The sequence below is a fragment of the Coturnix japonica genome, unplaced genomic scaffold (assembly GCF_054131305.1).
Source record: "Coturnix japonica strain WE unplaced genomic scaffold, WE-NBRP24 Scf040, whole genome shotgun sequence".
Lineage (NCBI taxonomy): Eukaryota > Metazoa > Chordata > Aves > Galliformes > Phasianidae > Coturnix > Coturnix japonica.
Window position 1 is genome coordinate 1,652,768 of NW_028188943.1, and position 21,562 is coordinate 1,674,329.

Consider the following 21,562-nt stretch of genomic DNA (forward strand, 5'->3'; position numbering starts at 1 on the left):
TACAAAATAATTAGTCACACTCTATGGAGATGCGAACTTTGGATTCTTCAGCTTGGAAAAGGAATCTCTGCTGTGATAGAAGTGAATAAAAGCCTGAGCTGCCAGGAGGAAACACGTAGGGAGAACCTGATCATTGCGTTTCTCACAAGAGAAAATGAAAGACATCATAATGATTTATCAGGTTGCAAATTTAATATAAACAAAAGATGATACTTTTTCATATGACATATGGTTACATTAAGGAGCTGTTTGCCATGCAGTAATGGGAGATGGAAGTTTGCCTGGGTTCCGGTATCCTGATACATGGGAATAATGTTACCACTAGATACTGAATATGTTGTTACGTATCTTGCTAAGGCTGCTTGACTTGCTCCTACTTTTTGTTTTTCCCAGGCTGGCTGCTGGTTGGAGGAAGGTCACAGAATCAGATGGGCTTTTAGCTGCCCCATTTCTGTCATTAATTGTAATGATTTCAGGAGGGATGTGAAAAGGATCCCCCAAGACCTGACATCTCATTGATTTCCCCATCAGTGTACCAAAGAGTCCAAGAAGCAGTTATCTTGGAGGTTAACACCTTCAGGACTGAACTTGCTGCCACCTGGATGAGTTTGTTCCAGCAAAGCCCCGCTGAGGTCTTTGAGAAATACTTGCATGCAAGTCGCTGCAAAATCTGAGTTCATTTCTGCATTGCCAAGGATGAAAAGGGGAGCATGTCTCAGAATGGCAGAGAGGAAGGTAAGGAAGAGGGGACTGTCAGCAGCAAGAAAAGTCCTGCTTTACCTACCGAGAACAAATCGGACTAGGAAATATCTGGCAGAGTTCACAATAATTCAGACATTGTCCCAGACCTTAATTGCTGGCACAGGCAACCGTGTCCCTGGTAGGAGGGAGGTGGATCATGTCTGTGTGCTCCATCTGCTGCCTGCAGAGACGGGAACATTCCAGGCCAGGTGTTGCTGAGCATCGCTCTTGTCTAGCAGCAAGATAAGTTTAATTAAAGGGCTAATTATTCCCATTCTGGAACGGACCTATTCATTGTACTTGCAATTGCTTTCTAACTCTCTTCCTCTGGTGTTCATGAATTATACATTTATCTTCCATTGTCACATTACTGACTTGTTTTGCTTAAGTCTTTGGTGTGTGTGAAAATTGGAAACAAAGGGAATTGGCGAGACTTGAGTTTAGGTGATACTTCATTGTAATGGCATTTGTCAGCACAAAAAGGCACTTCATGCTGGCTTTCTAACTTTCTTGTGCAATAGGTATTTTACAGTTGTGGTAACGAAGGGCTCCTATCAGTGGGGAATTGGACCCAGATGTTTGTGTTCTGCTACAACTGTTAAGAGCATCAGGCAAAACTTTTCTTCCAGTTCAACAAGGAGTAACCCACTGATGTCCAAAGAGCTGCTGGATTTACTTCAGGAAGGCAGTCCACTGGAATATGTCTGATTTGAAGTGTTATTCTTTTACATTCAGTTTAAAGTCTTTAATGTAACCTATGCTTGCTTTCTTTGGCTCCGCGGGTCATGCAGAGCTTTGAATCTTTGCACTACTAGTAGCAGATGATAGTTTTCTCTGCCAAAATGTTACAGACTTGCTCATTAAGATGCTGTGTTCTTGTGGGTTACCTTCCTTTTGACATTTTTGGACCTTACTCAAAAACAGCCAGTCTGGGTGAAACATTAGTTTAGAGCCATACCTTCCTCCTCAGAAAACCAACCCAGAGCATGGAAGATGAAAGGACTCCCTTCTCCATTTGACCTGGTATTTTTCAACAGAATGTTTTCCCTTATTTTCTCTTTTGTTAGGAAATGCTCTAAACTTTTTTCTTGCTTTCTTGCTTTTTGGCTTCAGCACGAAGGCTGTGTGTGTGCAGAAAGCATGTGGCACGTGCAGTGGTGTGGTGGGTCAGGGCACAGTGAGCCTCGTGCAAGGGAACGAATTGGTTCTTCAAAGGGCAGGGCTGATCCTGCAGAGCAGCTGAAGCCCTGAGCTAACCTTGACTCCTGAAAAATGGGAGTTATCATACTCCAGGGCAGAGCATTGATCATTTTACTCATTCTCTGCCCTGTGTAGTTTTTCTTGATCTGCCTGTGGTGGAAGACGCAGCCCAAGAAGCTCAATAAAGCTGCATCCACTTCTGTCACAGGGGAAAAAGACATGTTGGTGGCTTTCCTCCTTGTGATCAGCTCTTCAGCCATAGCAGAAAGGTGAGCAGTGGGGAGCAGGACGAGCTGTGCTATCTGGTTGCTTGGAGCTGTTGAAAACCGAAGGGAATAAAGAGACACAGAGATGTGAATAAAGGCAGACAGATGCATGGCTGGATCCCTAGGATGAAATGTTTTGTTTGCCACAGCGCAGCTGAACTGCACAGAGGTTTTGTTCTGAACCAGGAGGGAGTTTCACAGGGATGTTGCTAAATGGAGGCAGTAAATTTAACTTTAAAGGGCCGTGAATGGAGGCTTTTGGCTAAAAGCTGAAGTGCTGTTACTTTTTACTGGGCCTGTTTAACTCCACTTGGAACAGGACAGTGTGTTTGACTTATAAGGCTCCTGGAAGGCTTGGCCTGTGGGTCCTGCTCCTGGCAGAGTAGCAACGAGCCATAAAGGTGAGTGTGTGCCAGCCTGGCCCTTCTGTGCTAAAGGAAATACAAACAGATCTCACCTGTGGCTTAGGGAGAGCTGTGGGTGTAAGTGCTGGGAGCAGGGCTGTGCCATGGCAGCACAGTTTTAACTGTCAGAATAGCTAAAGGGTTCAAAGGCAGTCAAAATGTCCAATGTCCAGAATTGGCAGGTTTGCTTGAATCCTGCTCCCAGACCTGTGCTAATCCTCTAATATCATCGTAGTAATCCTGATTCAAAGAAGGGTTTTCTTACCAGCTCATCATTTCAAAACAGTCTGAGCCTTCTTGTAGTATTATCCAATTTAAAACTGTTTAAACCTTCTGCTTCTTTTAGGGAAAAACATGCGTTTTGCACCAAAGTCTGCTCAGAAGCAGCAAAACCTCTCATGCTCATATCTACTAGTGTCTCGTTGCAAGCAATTTTAAAACATGCCCTGTGTTTGGATTGTGTTTGAGACTCGGTTATTTGTTGTGGGTTTAGCAAACTGCAATCACCCACTTAAGGTGGAACTTGGCCACCTTCATTCCTTTCCTCCCAATGCTAAGGAAGCATCCAAAATTCTTGTATTTGGCACAGGTTGGCAGTGGATGCTGTCCCAGACTGAGAGGACCATTCCTCATGTTGTGTGGTTGTGGTCTGAGTGTCTTGGCAGTGGGAAGCTCTGTTTACCAAGAAAGATGGACCCAAGCTGCCTGGCTGAGGGGACAGGAGCATGCACACAGGCCTTACCTGTGGGGTAAGTGCACCCTTTTCTTGCATTAATTGGAGAAAAGAATTAATGATCTGGAAAGCTCTGCAGAACACAGGTGTCCGTGTCCTTAACCAAGAATTGGTGGCCAAGTGATGGCTGTGCAGAGCCCAAGGAGCCTCTGTGCCCCCAGTGATTGAGCACTGTTCCTGAGAAGGGGAGGCAGAGCTGGAGCAGTGGGTGCGGGCAGCCATCACTAGACCTAATCAGGCAAGGAAAAGCTTTGGAGCATATGGACCCCAATGTGTGGTCCAAGTACAACAGCTTGGTGAGTGTCCTGCAGGGAGACTTTTACTAGTGCTGCAACAATAATTCATCACTGCCTGAAGGCTTGATGGGTCTGGTACTCCTTGTCTTAATTGACCTCGGCTGGAGACCTGCGTTTCAGTCCAGCTTAGTCACAAAGGACTTGGTCTGTACCTGGGCCTTAAAGAGGATATTTATCAGAAAAATCATATGATTAATGGAACTGAGTGATGTTCGCTTGAGAGTGGATGGGAATTGAATTAACAGAGTAGGGATTTTGGCAGGTGTGAAGTGCTGAGACCGATGATGTCTGGGGGACAGAGCACCCCAAGCCCCACTGTTGTGCAGCCATAGGCTGGGAGCTCAGGGTGGGGGGCTGAGAGAAACACAGTGCCAGAGTCTGGGCTTGTATGTGGGTAACACATGGTGTGCAGCTTGTTAAGCCCTCACACCACAGTGCCCAAATTGCCATTGCTGCCAGCCCTCTCAGAAAGGGCAAGGATAAAAAGGAAGCTGATACCCCCAAGTAAATGGTGATGGAGGGGGAAGAACAAGTGAAGAAATAATCAGAAAACTCCCAAAGCTTACTTTCTTGCCTGCTTCTTTTTCCCCACTCTTCTTTCTTTTTCCCTCCATGTCAACACCAAACAAGACAGGACTAAAATTAATGGGGAAAGCAGCAATTAGCAAATTAGGTTAGCGGTGTGTTGCAGTGTGCCATGGCTGCCAGGTGTGAGGGGCTCTGGCAGTATATTTATTAATGGCTGTCAGAAAAGTGACACTTTGATGAATGAAGCTGGGTAATCGGCACCCTCCGACAGCGAGCACTGAGAGGCCTCAACATGCTAAACTGCAAAATCAAACCTTTTTTAACCCCCATACAAAAATACAACAACAGAAATCGCTGCAAGAGGAGTGTGTTTTTCCATCAGGGGCTGGAATTCATGTTCTCCCCTAAATACCTCCTTTCTGTAACTTGCTGGGAGGAGCTGTCAGCATGGAAGGTTTTCCCTTTCCTTCAAATATGGGCCTCAAGAGTTTATAAATGCAGGCAGCTTAAAAGTATGGTTTTTTTGGGGTATATATGGCAACCCTATTAAAGGCAAGGGTCCTGTGCTCGTGCTTTTTGGCCTTTGCCCTTTAAACATGATGGTATCAGTAATCTACAGACTGAGATGGTGTGTTAGGTATCGTTTTCTCTTGACTGGTGGTCAGCACTTCTCCTCATTAGTGCCACTGATGTGTGATGTCCAGGAGCCCACGCTGCCTACAGGAAGAGAGAAAATGCAACAATATGTAAGGTTAAATGTGTCTGATGAAACTTCACCTGCAGCACTGTTGCATACTGAAGTTTCCACTCTTGATAACCTCAGCTGTGGGCATCTCCCTTCTGATGAATGTGTGTGTGCTGTGGGACATCAGCTGCCATGCTCCCAAGTGAGCATGGCTATATGGTATAATGGCAGGGTGCATTGCTGGTCACTTGGTGAATGGGAATTCAGAATTACTGGCCAACAAGATGTGAGTTTAGAAGTTCTCTTCAGGAAAAAAAGACCACAACAGAACTGTACTGAAGTTGTTGAGGAGATCAGCCCAGCTGCTGGGATAGCATCTGGATTAAAGATTGCTCTGCAAAATGCTGCACTATGTGAAATATTTCTTCCAAGTTTTCAGGCTTTGCATTGCACGCCGGAGGTAAGTTCTGTGCACTGCTTTGATAGCTCAGCACGGGGTTGCTCAAATCCCCCCATTCCATAGAGAAATTGAATACCTTTCTACAAAATCTTGGTTCTGGGTTTGGCCAGCTAAAAGGACTGTGTAAGTTTTGATTAAAAACATGAGAATCAATGTAAGTCATATCCCAGGCATTCATCTGGTCTTCTAGTTTGAAATGAAGCTGAGTGATCTGGGTGGAGTTACTTGCCAGGATCTGTGGGCTTGTTAAGTTTGAATTGGCTCTTGTAGCAGATCTGAAATTATTCTCTTATGCTTTAATAATTGTATTTAGTTTCCTAATTTGGCCGCTGAGTTTATCAGAAGATAATTGAACTTTTAAAAACATAATCTGATCGGGCTGTAGGAAATACTTTAAAATAAACTTCTTCTGAGACTTTGATCTGTTTTCACGCCCTCTCTCACAAAAGCAGCCTGTCTGCAGGGCTCCAACCTGCTAAGGTGCGTGTTCCTAAACCAGGCAGTTCTTGAGCAGAACCGGGTTGCTCCCTGTATGCAAAGGAAGCCATCAGCTCCCTTATAAGGCAAACTGGCTGCATGGACTGCTCCTGGGTGCAGCCCCCTGCCTGCATGCTCTGCCTGGGTGCAAAAATCCCCTTGTAAATGATTCCAGGGAGCAAGAGAAATGGCTCTCAAGTCACTTCAGTTTTTTGATACAACTAAAATTGTTACTTAAAGGTCAGAGTATTGTTTTCTTGTGCACTGAGAAGGGGATCAGTTGCCTTGCATGGAGCTGTGGGCTCAGTTCTCCTGGGCAGTTTGGGTTCCTTGCGAGCTGTGGTTTCAAGTGATGTGAGCTTTCCTGCCTTCTGCTGTTGGCTTCCGTTGAACAGGCATGTTTTCCCTTTTTGGTGAGATTTAACCCAATTCCTGAAGTTCTTATAAGCAGTTCCTGAGTTTTGGGGGTAATGGAGTGTGGTTCTCCAGTTTCAGTGATAGCATGTACAAGTTTATGGGCCCACTGCAGGCCTGTAAACTCAGGTTTTCCAGGTCCTACATTAGCACATTAACTACTGGGCTGTTTTTCCTGCTCACCTACCTGACTTCCTTCCTGTTTTAAAAAGGATTTGCTGCTTTTCATGTTCTCCATTTTATGAATTTGCAAAGACTTCTGTCATTGTATAAGCATGCACCAAACAGTTTATTTTCACTTACTTCAGTGCTTATGGTTTATATTTACTTCCCGTTGACTTGCTCAGGACTCAGCCCAGGGAAGACCTCTGACTTTCCTCTTGGTCTATGACATGGCTGGGAGGCTCCCAGCCCAGCAAGCAATCACTGCACCAAAGCTCAAGGAGTAAGCAAATATGAATGATTGTCCAGGCTGAGCTTGTCTTGGTTTTTAAAGGGGAAACTCTGCTTGAAGTTCCCTCTGTGAGTGCCAGGAGGGTGAAATCACCCACTGCTCACTGTGGCTCTGCTGCACAAATGGTCTCTGGGCACCTGCAGTGCTGCCCCTCACAGCTCTGTCCATCCCCTCCATATAGACACGAAGGTTTGTCCATGACTTGTTCCACCTGCACAAGCTACTTTCTGATTCCTTGTCACTGTCAGCTCAGTAGCGCTGTCATTTTCCAGATACGTGGTGTGTAATTAATGAGAACGTCATTTCCAGATTGTTTCAAAAACTAGATTGAGCATCTGAGAAATTATTTCACTCAGTGCCTTAAGATAGCTCGTTCATTCAGAAAGCTATCTTGGCTGCTTGATTTGAGGGGAGTTGTGGAGGGAAGCAGCTGTGCTTATATTATTAAGGACTGCCAGCTTTGAACTCTTCATGCAGATGCAAAGCATGGGTTCACGTGCTGCCAACCAGGCAGCTGGGTGACAGGGCAGGGGAGGGATGTGCCCAAATTGCATCAGCCCTGGCCATGACAGCCTCACGTCTGTGTGTTGTGAGGATGGTCTCCTTGTGGTGGTCTCTGGGGGCAGCAGTTGCATGCTGCAGGGCTGGAGGGATAGGAGGACACATTGTAAGTTGGCTTTGTCCACTCACTGCCCCTGGGGGCTCACCAGGCTGGGCAGAGATGTTGGCCGGGATATAAGTATTTTATTAGATCTATTATTTCTTTCATGGGGGCAATAAGTCTGCTTTACGTGAGACCTCGAGTGACTGTATGGAGCACAGAGATTGGTTTTAGCCACCTTTGCTCCCCAGGACATTGCTGTCCAAAGCACTGGAAGACTGTGCCCAGGTGCAGGCTCCAGTGATGCATGGCATATAGCCATGGCAAGGGCATCTCCCTTGGGTTCTTACTAATAGCTGTGTTTGGGGCTCATTTAGGGTTATTCTCTGCCATTTTTCTCCTGAGCAAACATCTCCAACTGTCTCCACTGAGGCTTATATTGCTCTATACTTTAATTTTATTTTGCTGTTTGTAAAATAAGGGGTGAAGGGAAGGACTTTGTCAGCAAATGCTTCTTTGCCTCCTTCCTGCCTCAGTGGGTTAAAGCAGCATTCCCCCAGCTGATAATGCCTTCAGGCATTCCAGCAATGCTTTGCTATGAGCTCTGCAATGCCCCTCATGTCCTACAGGCTGGCCAAGGCTTTGCCTCCGTGTGCTGGGGTGGGTTTGTGTTTCTACGTTTTATATGTTTAATTTTTATATATTTGAAAGTAATTATTGGAAAACAATGAAGTGGTTGCTTCCATCAATTTTCTGTGGTTATTTTATTCCCAATAATCTTCAGGTGCCTCTTGAATGGGTGAGATTTGCACAGAGCTAAGCGTGTGCATGTGTCCGTGTTTTCTGTGATATACGGAGCTCTGGTGCTGCAGCTGCCATTAGTGTTAATGGGCTAAAATCCCCCACATCAAGCTGAGAATACACTCCTGCTAATTGTGTACCAGCAGTCCCCTGAGACCTCTGTGAGAATGATGCATCCGAGGATAGGCGCTTCCAATGGTAGGTTGCTTTGGGATAAATAAATAAGGGGCTAAAGTTAGACGCTGGGTCAGTGCCAGCATTATAACACAGGGAAATCGGCTAACGGCCATGCCAACCTTTATCCTCTTGGTCCTGGCCTGGTCCACTGCTGCACGGTACCATCTTCTGAGCCATACATCACTACTCAGCCTCACCTTGATGTATGATGCCCATAGATCCTTATAGCGGGAGTGCACTCTGATGTATTGCGCCAATACATCATGGACAGGGATCGCCCAGGTGATGTATTAGTGCCCTGAGAATGTATTACTCAAACGCTGGTATTGTTCAGGGATAAAGCCAAGCCAAGGAGTGGATTCAGTTTAATTACAGCGCAGATGATAGTCCAGAGCCAGCAGCACTTTGATGCTGAGATGCTGGCACCCTGTGGAAATATGAGTTGCGACTCTGGTGCTGTTGAGTCACATCGCAGTGTGCCATGAGAGGAGGTGCCGTATTTTAAGGGAATGGTCATTTTTCAGAGAAATATAGGAGGACCATTTCAAGAACTCCATGGAGAGCAATGTGGCTGCGTGTAAGAACTCCTGAGCAGCAGAGGAGGGACGTGGTGGTGCAGGTGAGACACGGGGACCTTTCTGGAAGGCTCTGAATCCAACCTGCTTGCAAATATTTCTGTTGTTTTTGGCAGAATGACATGATGAGAAATTTGGAGAGATGATTCTGTAGTTTTCTTGGATTGTCTTATATAGATGCCATAAAAAAAACACCAGGAGAAAAAACACTCAGGCCATTAAAAGCAGCCCTGATTATTAAGGGTGGGAAAACCACCTAATGATGCAGTCAAAAAAAGATGGAGAGCCAGGAGGAGCAAGATGGCAGCAGTATTTGGCTCATGTTCATCGTTCTATATCTATAAATGAGTGCATTTTCTAACAAAGGTAAATATAGTTTTGCAGATGAGACGCTTTCAGCACAAACAGATGAAGTGACTTGTGCAAGGTCACATAGTGAGCTGGTGGCAGGGCCTGGAAGAGAATCCAACTGATCTGACTCAGTTCTCCTCTGACATCCCTAATTTTGGATGCAGAATGGAGAAGGCTTAGTCTGCTGCACAGGAACAGTGGATGCTCCCAAGAAAGTGAGTTCCTTGCAGAGCTCCTCAGTTGTCCTTCCCTGCCATAGCCATACCTGCAGGTAAAGCAGCACAAATAGTTTTCTGTTAGTTGGCTGCTTAAAATACAAGAGAGAGGCAGTATTATTCAGGAATTCATACTCCTTCTTGCAGCTCCTGAGCTTTCTGAATTTGGAGAAGAGCATGTGGTGATTCTGAGTGTGTTCACAGAATCACAGAATGGGCTGGGGTTGAAAAGGCCCAAAATGCTCATCTAGTTTTAACCCCCCTGCTATGTGCAGGGTCGCCAAGCACCAGACCAGGCTGCCCAGAGCCACATCCAGCCTGGCCTTGATTGCCACAACCTCCTTGGGTTCCTTCAGGGCTCATCCTTATCGTGCTCCAGGACACACACCAATGTCCCTATCTATGTGTGACCTAGGAAGCTGTTGATTCCTTCTCTGTTGTGTGGCCTCCTCCTGTGACTGGTTCATCACCACTTGTCAGCAGAGCCTGTGGTTCACAGTCATCCCTATCGCCCTGTGATAACCATAGTAAACATTTCTATAAATAGAATTTTCTCCTGTCCAAGTCATCTTGATTACTCAGCTGTTTTATTTTTAATAGAAAGGCATGTTGGTGCTAAGCAGATTTTTTTTTCTTCTTCTTCAAATCTCTATTAAACATAAAAAGATGCTGTGTCTGAATAAAAAGAAAAGGTGCCCCTTAGATATTTTTAAAGCTTCCAAAAATAGTCTCAAGTCTGCGACAAAGATTATTGAGTGGGAATATTGCGGACAGTGGTTCTGCAATGGAGACAGTCATGGCTCCATGCGCTTTTGGCTGGGAGCTACAAGGAGGGAGACTCGTAGGACAAAGACCTCAAAAGGAATGAGTTTACTGAGGGGCTGCTCTTCAGATGGTGAAACCACAGCACTGCACAAGTAGTTCTGCTGGTGATCTCATGTCTCTTTTCCCTTCTGGGTTTGCAACTGCCCTTTGAGGCTGGCATCTCATAGCTGGAATTCAGTCTTTGCTGGAGACCTGCAGCCCCACTGCGAGAAGCACCGCTGTGCAGTACAGGGGTGACAAGGGAAGGCAGTGAGTTCTCTGTCTGGAATTTCTGAGTATAAAGGCAGAAGGAAAAGGGACTGCTGATTTTTGCCTTGTAAGCACAATTGATGTTTGACTTGAAAAAAAGTATAACTTGGGTTATTGTTTCTGCCGCTGCACCCTCGGGTCAGAGCACTGCCATATAAGCAGTTGGTTCAGAGCAAGAGGGGAGGCAGAAACTTGGAGGGGAAAGAAGCACATGGGAGTGGAGCTGTCCCAGCAGGGTTCCCAATGCTTTCTTTCTCTCCCATCGTGAAGGCTTTTGTTTCCTTACTTGTGGCAAATGCCAAATCTACCGCTTGTGCTTTAATGCCTGGTGAGAGGGGAGAGGTCTCCAGAGAAACCATGAAAATGGGGAAAGATAAACTGGTGATTATTGAAATGACAAAATATTGCATTGGTGAATGCTGAATGGCTTATATGGAGAAGAGAGCGTTGCAGAATGGAGGGAGCTCTTCTATTGTTTGCACTTAGGAAAAAAAAATAAAGGGATAGTAAATATTCGCCTGCATTGATCACACAGTGAGTAGTTTGCTGTGCCAAAGCAGCCTGCATCAGTGCTCAGGGTTAGTGCTTATTGCAGGTGAACTGCCCATGCAAATGGTGGGTAGTTTGGAGGAGCACAGGTAGTTTTCATCCTGTATGGGCAGACACAAGGTTGGTTCTAGTGGGCTTTGTTGGCCCTCAAAGCAGAAAAGGAACAAAATGGGACTGAGCAGTGGATAAGGATTTGAGGCTCAGTTCTTATTTCTCCTGTAAATACCCTGTATCCCCTCAATAAAACTGATTTATGGCTTTTAGCCATGGTTCCTCACCTGTAAAATTGGGAAAAATACTTCCTTTGTGCCCCATTTATTTACATGGTCATCTCTTCCTATCTAACACCGCGCTTGGTGCAGCGGGGCCTCGTTCCTTTCTCAGCACTCCATGCGGAATTTATATTGCAGCGATCCTTGTAACTATCAGCAAAAGAAAATTACTGCAGACAGGCCTGAGGTGCCGGTGCTTCAGCTCTGCTCTGATAGTGCTGCTGGCTGTGGTTTGGTGGCTGTCCCCTGCCCGTGGCTCTCAGCCTGTACCCACAGCTGTCAGTGTGAATGACAGATTAACAAATGCACAGTGGCTTTGTTCCTCACTGTGCTGCCCCAGTGCCACGCTGGGTCTGCAGTGCAGAGGGATGCATGGCATTGTCTCACCCACTAACACTCTGTCTGGTAACTGGCAAAAGCAATGCTTTTCACCCGTTGCAATGGGTGTGCTGTAGAAAATGAAGACCGTAGGGATGTGAGGGTCTCGTTTAATTTGTTTTATTTCTTAATCCAAGAGTAAGAGAATGCAAAACTTCCAAGCTGAAAGGCTTTGTGCTCTGCTTGCTCCAGGAGATATTAGTGAGGGATCAGCTGGGTTCACCAGACTCCACAAGGTACCTTTGTTTATGGATGAGGCCGTGCAGTTGGGGATCAGAGGTTGTGCATAGCTGCTGTAGAGCACGCTGGGCTGCGAAAAGTCGGGCACCAGAGATTAATTTCTTGGTTTCTTAGAGCCAAGGTTTAACAGCAGACCTGGGGAGGACAGTGATTGAGCTCACAACCAGCAGAACCTATAGTTCAGGTCAAGTGAAAGGAAGGAGCTAAGGGACTCAGCATGCTGCTTGCAGGAGGAATTCTAATGGCTTCATGGTATGGGGTCTGCACAAGGCATACAGGAGCTAGTGCCTGGGCTGCCCCATGAAGCCTGCACAGCCCCGACCCCCTGCTCACTGCCCTGCTCACAGCTGGGCATGGCAAGAATAAATCTGGAAGGGAACAAGAGAAAACAGAAAACACTGGCAGTTTTTCAGTAGGGAGAATGGTGTGTTTGAGCTGCAGTGGAGAGGGACAGCTTTTGGTTCTAACTTTATGAGTTGCATACTTCAACAAACAGTGTAAATTTGGCAGGATGAAGGCTGGGTGACCTATTCTGGCTGGATCGAGGACTGATTCTGAAGCTGGGATTTAACTCAGCTCTGACATTTCATGCTGCTATTCCATTCCACTTCAGTTTCAAAGTTTTCAGACTTTTTTTTTTTAAAGATGTGCCCTTTATGTAACTCATTTAATTGTGTCTAACTACACGGTGATTTTTTTCCCCTCCCTACCTTCACAAATGCGATTGGATATACATGTAGATCTTAACTTATAGCATATATTACAGTAGGGGCAAGAGAATCTGCCTTGAGCTTTCATATTTATCCTGAATAAGGCTGTACCAACTGGTTCTGCCTTAAATTCTCTACCTCAAAGTCTCCTGGTGTTCTGTTTTCTCAGGAAGGAAACAGGTTGCACTGAACGCAAACTGCGCAGCATGGATTTACTGGTTAGACACAGATGGGATTCCTCTATCAAAGTACTCTTGTGTTGTCTGCATTCATTACACTCACTAGAAAAGCTATTGACATGACAGCATTCTCCTGTTAGGTTTTTTTCTGCTCTTTTAGAAGTGCCTGTTGGGTTGCAGTGGCCTGAAAATGCAGTGACCAAGATTAGAGGTTTGGACCTTGAGAGCCACAGGAGAGGAGCTTTCAATGTCTCCTGTATTTGTTATGATCAATTCATAGTGACTTGAGTCTGCAAATGAAGACGTTCTTATGAAATGTTTTTGATTTTATGCATTTTGATTCTGGTATTAAGTAGTGTGAGAAAAGCAAATCAGTCTTTTTGTTTGGCTGCTGGTTTAACGTCCAGTTCACATTAGCAGGATGCAAGGAATCTGGATGCTTGTTTGGAAGCCACTTATGAGATGTCCGATTTCCTTCTATGGAAGGAAATACTGGAGAAGACTTCTAATCTTATGATTCAAAGCATGAATCAGTCCCCAGATTGGATCTGTGCCTGCAGCAGTAAAAGGGGCAGATTGTCACAGGGTTGCTGCTTTGTTCTTCTCTGGAGCACCCTGTACAGCTGCTATCAAAGGCCGAAGAGCAGCATCAATGGAACCTGCTCTGCTCAATGCAAGCTCTGAGTCTGGTGATTTTCAGCAGCATGTCATCTTAAATATATATGTTTTTTCTTTTCTCTTTCTTTATTAGTTTCATGTTCCAGCTGACTTCCTCCAAGAGAGGAACATGCTTTCCCATCAGAACTACGTGAAACACCTGAGTTCATTGGGACTGGAAGAAAACTGTCTCAGAGACAAAGATACACAGCTTCCCTGGATTGCTGGCTACGTGCCTGATCTGAGGTCTGTGGTCATTTACTTTGCAATGGATTTTTCACTTTTCATTTGCCTTGTATAGGTATCACCAAGTGGTTTATGCTTTCTGCTTTGCACTGTCTTTTTTGGGGGAAAAACTACACAACAGCTCTGCACACTCCTTGTGCTGATAATCCCTGATGTGGCTGAACTGAAACAACACCCAGCCTGTGCCACTTAGCTGCTGCTGGACAGGACAATGCAGTGATGGTGGTATTTGAGGGAATGATATTCTATCACAAAGGGAATTTGTTACAACCATAATTTTACCAACACAAACGCAGAGAACAGCACTGATCTGAAAAGCCAGAGCCCTGCCTGTGAGTGAGCACAATCTGCAGATGGAGAGAAGCAACTTTCTGATTTCACTGCTAAACTTCCCCTCCTCAAACCAAAACAGTTTAATCAGTCAGATTCCTGTTTAATGAGTTGCACTGCTGCCTCTAACCAGGACAGTATCTTAGATGATGGAAATAATGGTTTCAGTAAGACTTACTGTGATCTCATTACCCCATAGATGGCCTGTGAACATTCTTCCCCTGCCTCTACCACTCACCTTCACAAGCAGGACCCCAAGTTTGAGACTGAACCCCTCTGGCTGTGTGAGCTGCCACATGAAGGTGCTTTCCTGCACACTGTCCTCTAGTTGCTGCCATCGAGCAGTTGGTAAAGTCTGCAGCTTGCGGACAACTTTTCTTGCCAACCATGCATTACAGAGGGCTAATTGTAAAAGTGGTGCACCTGCTGGCTCCCTTGGTGGCTGGAGCCAACAGGAAAAAAAAAAAAAAAAAAAAAAAAAAGTAATAGTAATTTATTAATGATCAAGTCACAAATAGTAATGAAAACAATAGGAGCATCTGAAGGAAGCGCTGCCGGGGGCAGAGGTGCAGGTGCTCTGTGCCCTGAGCAGGCTTGTCGGCATTTTTATAAAGCTACTTTACAACCCTTATCAATTTCCTACTGCTTTCTGTGTACCCCCTGCCCCTTTGCAAATGTTTTGCCTGCACGACAGGCTCAGCATTTCTTGTTGTAGGTGATAAAATAGCTGTCACCCTGTGGAGGGAGGGAGAAAGGAGGCAAATAAAATAAAATCAAATAAAAATGTTAGGTCCAGGGAAACAAAGCAGAGGAAGCAAAGCATTTTGGAGCAAACAAATGAGTTCTAAGGGAGACGCTGAGTCAGCACAGGGAGAGCGATGATGGGAGCTGAGCTGAGGAATGGGGAAAGATTGGGGATAGTAAGAGCTGGAGGGCGAGGGTGGCTCTGCTGAAAGTGAGGCAGGGCTTTGTGCATGGCCCTGGGTTTCAAAGGAGACTGTATGTACAGCCAGCGCCATCCATGAGGAGTTTGGGATCTGAAAATCCCAGCCGTAGTCTGAATAACTGCACTGCATTGGCAAGGTGAGAATTTGTTTAAGTAAGGAGAACAGAAGGCATATGAGCAACACCAGTTCAGGTGACATCCCCATACCAGGTGTCTTAAGTAGACATGGTAGAGATTAAGTAGACATTAAGTAAAGATGGTTGTGCTGTATCTCAAAATACAGTTTCTATATCCATATCAGAAGCCATGCTAGAGCTGATAGATAGATAGAGCAGACACCAACCAGCCCAGTGTTGTTCTTTGAGCCGTAGGTAGGGTCTGCAGTGCTCCTTAGGGGTACATCTGCTAATGTAATATAGCAGTTTAATTCAGCTTGCAACAAAATAAAGCTGAACTAAGTGGAAAACTCTAGAGCTGCGATGGCTTAATTGCTCATACATGAGCCTTTACTATGCAATTTGGAAACTTTAGGCCGTGGGAACTTGCTTCTGTGTTCTTGAGCCCATGAACTGCCTTAGTCTGTGGGTCTAACAACAATCAGCTCATAAAATGCTGTGAGTGCAGATTTCAGAGGTCAGCCTGAGTCCGTACCCAATCCATGTGGCTCCTGTGCCCTGCATTCGGCGCTCCAACGAGGTCAGTGAGCTGTTGAGCACACAGTCAGTGCTCTTTAAGCTACTGTGAATCTACCCCTGCTTTCTCTTTTCCCTTTTCTCATTCTCTCCTTGCTCTCACACACCCCCAAATCACAAACCCTGACACCAATGCCAGAAGCCTCTGAGGCTGTCGTAAGCCTGCAGTTATCTGCATTAGGAATAAAGCTGCCATTTTTAAAGCTTTTATAGTTTTTATTCTTAACTCCACAGGACCCAGGAATCTTTTCCTGAAGTTAATGTGAATTCAGGGGGTGCGTGTTTTAAGAACTGAGCTGGGTCCTGTAAAAGAGGTAAGAACCAGCAGTTGGCAATGCTAATTATTGCCCGGTGATTTGAGGGGACCTGCACAACGTGCTAACGTGCCTATGATGACACGCAGCATGATACATGGGGAAAGGTGAAGGCAAGGCTCGTATATCCCCATAACACTGAAGGCATATTTCCCTCTCTAATAACTTACAAACAGTCACCATTTGCTGTCTGCAAAATTAACCTCTCATCTCCTCCAGCCTGCTGATCTGGTGCATAAATATAGGATTTTAAGCTTCTCTATTGAAAAATGTCCCTGCAAAGCTGTCCATCAGAACTCCCGCTGCTTTCCAGAGAGTATTATTAATAAGTTCTTCCTATCAGAAATGGGAACCTTTTAGAGCTCAGATAAGGTTTTTTTCCCTGTTAACCAGCTGGGCTGCTTGGCTGTGGACAAATGCCATGATGAATGACGGGTCAAGGATGGAGCAGGCTGATTTCTCTCCGAGCCTGACCTTGTCTCTGGTGTGACATCTGAAATGACAGGTGCATTAAAAAGTTATTTATGTAGGGGAGCTGCGATGCATTGTACCCTTTGCAAGGTAGCACCCAGTTTTGCAAGAGTATTAGAATAAAGGCTGCCTCTGTGTCTGCTGCCTCTTATACTGCTGGCTTTCTGTAAGCAGCTGCTGTGAAAGCAAGAGGAGAAGCATGGAGCGTTTTTTAGTGCACAGAGGATGCTCTGGAAACTGAAAGGCAAAAAAGGGAGCAGGGTCTGAGAGCAGCAGCAGCAGACAGCTTCCCAGCAAATCACCTGCGTGTCTGCAGATTACTTGCCTGGAACAGCAGTAATCAGCTCTGGAAATGCACCTGAAGGGTTCTGGGCTGTTGAAGGGCCAATGTTGTGGATAAAATGCAGCACTGAGGATTAAATGATTTCTACTGTTCAGCTCTTTATGGCCTCAGTGCACTTGTAAGACTTTCTCTGTTGAATCTCAGACTCTTTGTGAGTAGTTGTGCTGTGGCTCCCTTCTGTCTTTACTGTTGCTGAAATTAAAGGGACACTTCTGGCTTTGTCCTTCTTCCTGTAGGACACATAAGTGGAACTGTAACCATCCTGTGAACAGTCACTTCATTCTGGGAGATGAATAGTTGCTGAATGGCAAGAGATCGCAGCCTAAATCTCCAGAGAAATGCATGCAAACCCTATCAGGTTTCTATTGTCATCTGCCTGACATTGTGCTCCAAGTAGGAAATAGGAAAGGCAATAGGAAAGCTGCCTGTGTTTTGAAATCCAGAACTTTCTCTGGACAAATAACACACTTGCTGTTGCATGGCCAAATGAGGACACAACATCCTATGGCACAGATTAAGTTGTAGAGCAGGGTTCATGGAAGAGCCCATGTGCAGTGATTTCTGCATCCTTCTGAGTGCTGATCAGATTAATGAGGACCACAGAAACATTGGAAAACTGTCGTAGTGACACATCAGTATCCTGTTAGCTTCAACAGAATTACAGCATTTGATATCAGCTCTTCCTTCCTTGCTGTTTCTCCACCCCTCCAAAACACCCCCTGAAACACTTGCAGGAGAAATTGTAAAACACTTGTAACAGCTTATTTTGTATGATGGGACTGTTAGAAGAGCTGCATGTTGGTGTGCGTCCAACTCACATTAACTTCAGTTTTGGGCTGCTGCCATACTCGAGTGACTTTGCAAGTCTTTTCTGACTGTCCAATTAAAGTTGATGCGTGCAGTAAATCTGCAGTATCCAAACAGTATTTGATATCTCCATTTTGGATCATTGGTTGGGTCTGGGAAGTGGATGAAGCTTGCCTGAAGGCAGCATCTGCAAGTTGTTTTTTTTCATCAGAAAAATGAATGGTCTGGTATAATGAATGATTTTGTATAATATCAAAGAAAGAGAGTATCAGCTGTGCACTTCATACGCAGTATTGATTGCAAGTACGCTCATTAATTTGTGTGGTACAGGAAATTCCAGCCAAGGTTAGGAGAGCTTTGCTCTATAGTGGAGCTGTGACTCCTATTGCCTTCAAAGAGGTTTGAATCAGGTTGCAAACAACCAAAATTCATACTTCAGTTATTTCGCTATAGAAGTGTGTTGTCAAAGACGACTTTGTAGACTTCTGGTAGAACAGCAAGGAAAAATGGAAATGTCCTGTCCCTGTTTGAGCCTGCTTAAGGGTTTGATCTGTACAGTTTGGGTGCTCTGGGCAAATGTAGGATGCACGGTGGAACTCTGTTCTCATTGTAGCACAACAAAAGAGAGGAGCTGGGGAGGTGAGGGAGAAGGTATGTTTTCCACCATGGCCTGTTTAAAACATTATGAGCTACCTCTCTTCCATCATGAGTCGTGGTTTAAAGCTACTGCCCAGGGGCATAAAAATCAACTCCTAACAACTTCCAGTGGGACCACTATTCCATCAGTGCTCCCATCAAATGTTGACTCCATGATTAATATTCACCCTCTTTCTTCGTTAATCATCAGTCTTCATTCATTTCTTTGTAACTTCCTGCTGACAGGGGCACTGTTCATACAGCAGCTGGTAGGGAAAACAGAACGAGCTGAACTGCTGCACGCAAGCTGTGAAGGGAAAAAGCCACAACAGTGCATTGTGTCAGCTCAAAATGATTCCTATGGATGCAGCTTTTTCTTTTCTCCTTGCCCTATATGCTCAATTTTCAATAGACGTTGTGAGGCAGGACCTTCAAACAATCCGTGGTTACTATCGCACTGCTTTACCTTGAGTGCCATTGGCACTTGGTAATTTAGAGCAGGAACTCTGCTGATGAAGAGTGAACTGTCAGAATTTGGCTTGTCAAATAAAATCTGTGTACAATCCTAAAATAGACAGTTTTGCAATTAACGCTTGCACTGTGATTTGCCAACAGGAAGCCCACTCCCAGCTTTGCCACAGCCCTCCTGAAGACCTTGTGTGTGAGACCAAACCTCTTCCCCATTGCCCAGCCTATGAGCTGAGAAGAGCTGCTGATTTCTCTATCATTCTGACTCTTTGGGCAGCTAATATTGCCCTTCTGCAGCACAGGGATCCTGTCCAAGATGCTCAAGGGGTACAAGCTCTGCACCAAGGCAATACTATTCTGCACAGCCAAGGAAGTTACTTCTTCCTCCCACTAATTTATTCCCCAAAAAGCTGCAGTAGATGCTGCCACGTTTACAAGTACACAGATATTTGCTCTCAGTGCCAGTCAGTGAATGCTGCAGCTATGCAGTGTAACTGGAACACCATTGAAGATAATTCCATTTACTTGTGTGAGGGGCCCAATAATTAAATTTGGACATTATTCCTTTAATTACTACAATTTCGGATCACGGTTAGTATTATTTTTGGTCAACAAATAATCGTTGGAGCCTGGAGGGAAATTTTCATTGACTGTCCTCTACTGTTACCCCAGGGATTGCTTTCTGGAGCACGGACAATGTGAGGAGGGAAAGGTCTTCAAAGCACAGTTTTCCTGCTTGCTCAACTCCAAACTGCAGCAGCCAATGCTGAAATAAAACAAACATCAGCCACTGTCAGCCGTGCTGTAGGAAGAGCTGCTATCAGCTGAAGAGGCCATGTAGGCTCTGTTATACACAAGTGGCCGGACCTTGGAGGCTGCCCTTTGTTGGTCCAGTCACAGGCCCCTTCTTAGAAAAGAACCAGCCCTGATCTGTAAGAACAGCACCAGAGTCAATCTGCCTCCAAGCAACAGGTATGTGGGACACATCATGTAGGGCTTCTGACCTCTCAGTTGTGCAGGGTGAATATCTAAGTGATTTCGTTTAATCTCTTGCTTTAATGAGTGATTCGGTGGAGACCAAAATCTTTCCAATGCCTGTGCTTAAATGCCCAATGAAAAGAAATCTGCACTTCAGAGCAAATTTAGGACACAGAAGTGGACTGTGGGGTTCTGTTGCACTCTGTCCATGCAGTGCCATCTCAGAGACTGCTTTGGAAATGGTAGCATGCCCCTTGTCCTGCTACAGATGGTGGTGGTGCTGCAGGGCACAGCTAGCAACCCAGCCCTGGGTGTTCCCTTGAGGGTCAGACACATGTACTGGGTCACTAAGGAGGAAATGTGTTTAAATCATGATGATAAGTGGCAATGATTTTGGTTGGGTGTTTAGTTTTTGAGTACTAGGCTGTTCCCAACTGTTCCTTTCTTAAGGAAAGGGAAAAAAAAAATATCCCATATATATTTCCCTATTGCCAAGAACGGTGAATACAGAGAACAGTACATATGTGCTCATCAGCAAGGGCAAGACCTTTATGTCAAGGTTCATTTGTGGAACAAATATGCAGAGGTGCCCTCCCTGGGGCTGTGAATATTCCCATTGAGCTGATGCAGGAAGGACTGCTGCCTGGGAAGCTGGGAAATGTGGGTTAGCATAAATAGAGCCAACCCCTTCCTTCCTCCTTACCAGTCACATTTGTTTAGAAAATCTAAATGTTGCTTAAGCATCCCCACAGCAGAGAAGCAATAGGGCTGGTCACTGGGCTCGTTTCATGGTGCTCCTTTTCTTCAGGTGAGGCAGCAGGAGGAGAGGGCTTGTCACTGCTACAGATGTGCCACAGCCTCACTTTCCACCTATATACTGAAACCAAGGGGTGGGTATCCCACCCATGGAGCTCCCACCCACTCAAGCTCACCATGCTCTGGCAGGGCCTGGGACAAACCCATCTGTACCAGCCATGTGTCTGCTGGCTTCCTGAGGAACGATGTGTCCCATGTTGCTTGCAGTACTATGCAGAATGTGCAGCTTGAAGATGTGGCGGTTCTCCTCCATCTCTCTGTGGGCAGATCGTAAGACCTTGATTTTATTTTCCTGCTAAGCTGGTCTACCCCAGGTTGCAGTGGAACTGTGAATCTCTTGCATTTATCAGCATTAAACAGAAGCAATAAGCTCCTAGTGGTGCCGTGAAGAGCTTTTCTTTCCTGGGTAGTAAATCTGCAGTAACTCTCTCTTACAGTTTCATTGAGGGTTTTCAAGTGTTTATTCAAAAGGCATTTCCGTGCATTCAACGTTCTTCTAATTGGGCAGTGACTGGTAACGTCCTCCCCAGACAATTATTGCTGTGGTAGAACTCTTTGTGTTTAGGCAATAGATTGTCCATGTTGCTAACTTGCTGGGTGGAGAGGAAGCAGGGCCCTGTCAGCACGTGGTTTCTTCCATGTGGAGTCCAACTATGGAAGAAGAATCTGGGCTCAGCATGGAAACTGTCAATAATCAGAGTGGTTTGGAGTGAAATCCCTTCGTAGGGACATTTGGAAACAAGGAGATGGAAGTAGGGGAGGGGTAAGCTTGGAGGTTGGCTTGGTTTATTAGGGGAAAAGTGTTTTGTTTTGTTTTTCCTCCTGGTTGTCATGATGAAGAAATCAGAAATGAGATGGACACAAAATATGGGATGGAAGAAGAGTCTCCCAAACCTGCCACATAACAGGAAATTCTGTTGGACTCAATAAGTACAGGCTCACACTTGGGTGAGGTGTGACCTATGCACAGCCAAGCCTCCAGCAATGTCTATGGGCTCCCACATCTTCTGCTATAGGAACCTTCCCCAGGCACAGTGTGGGAGACGAAGGGAGGTACAGCCGTGCTGATCCGTGTGTA

At 45.4% G+C, this 21,562-nt stretch overlaps 1 long non-coding RNA gene across 2 annotated transcripts; it reads left to right on the top strand.

Moving 5' to 3' along the window:
• Nucleotides 1–1,722: 1,722 nt before the first annotated feature.
• On the top strand, nucleotides 1,723–19,125 carry LOC146752940 (uncharacterized). 2 transcript variants are annotated; one of them, XR_014940278.1, is made up of 6 exons: nucleotides 1,723–1,764; nucleotides 2,077–2,210; nucleotides 3,201–3,360; nucleotides 13,532–13,683; nucleotides 15,886–15,965; nucleotides 18,838–19,125. It is a non-coding gene; the product is annotated as an uncharacterized LOC146752940 (long non-coding RNA). The 2 variants fall into 2 exon arrangements; XR_014940279.1 differs by lacking the exon at nucleotides 18,838–19,125 and adding an exon at nucleotides 17,016–17,531.
• Nucleotides 19,126–21,562: the final 2,437 nt, after the last annotated feature.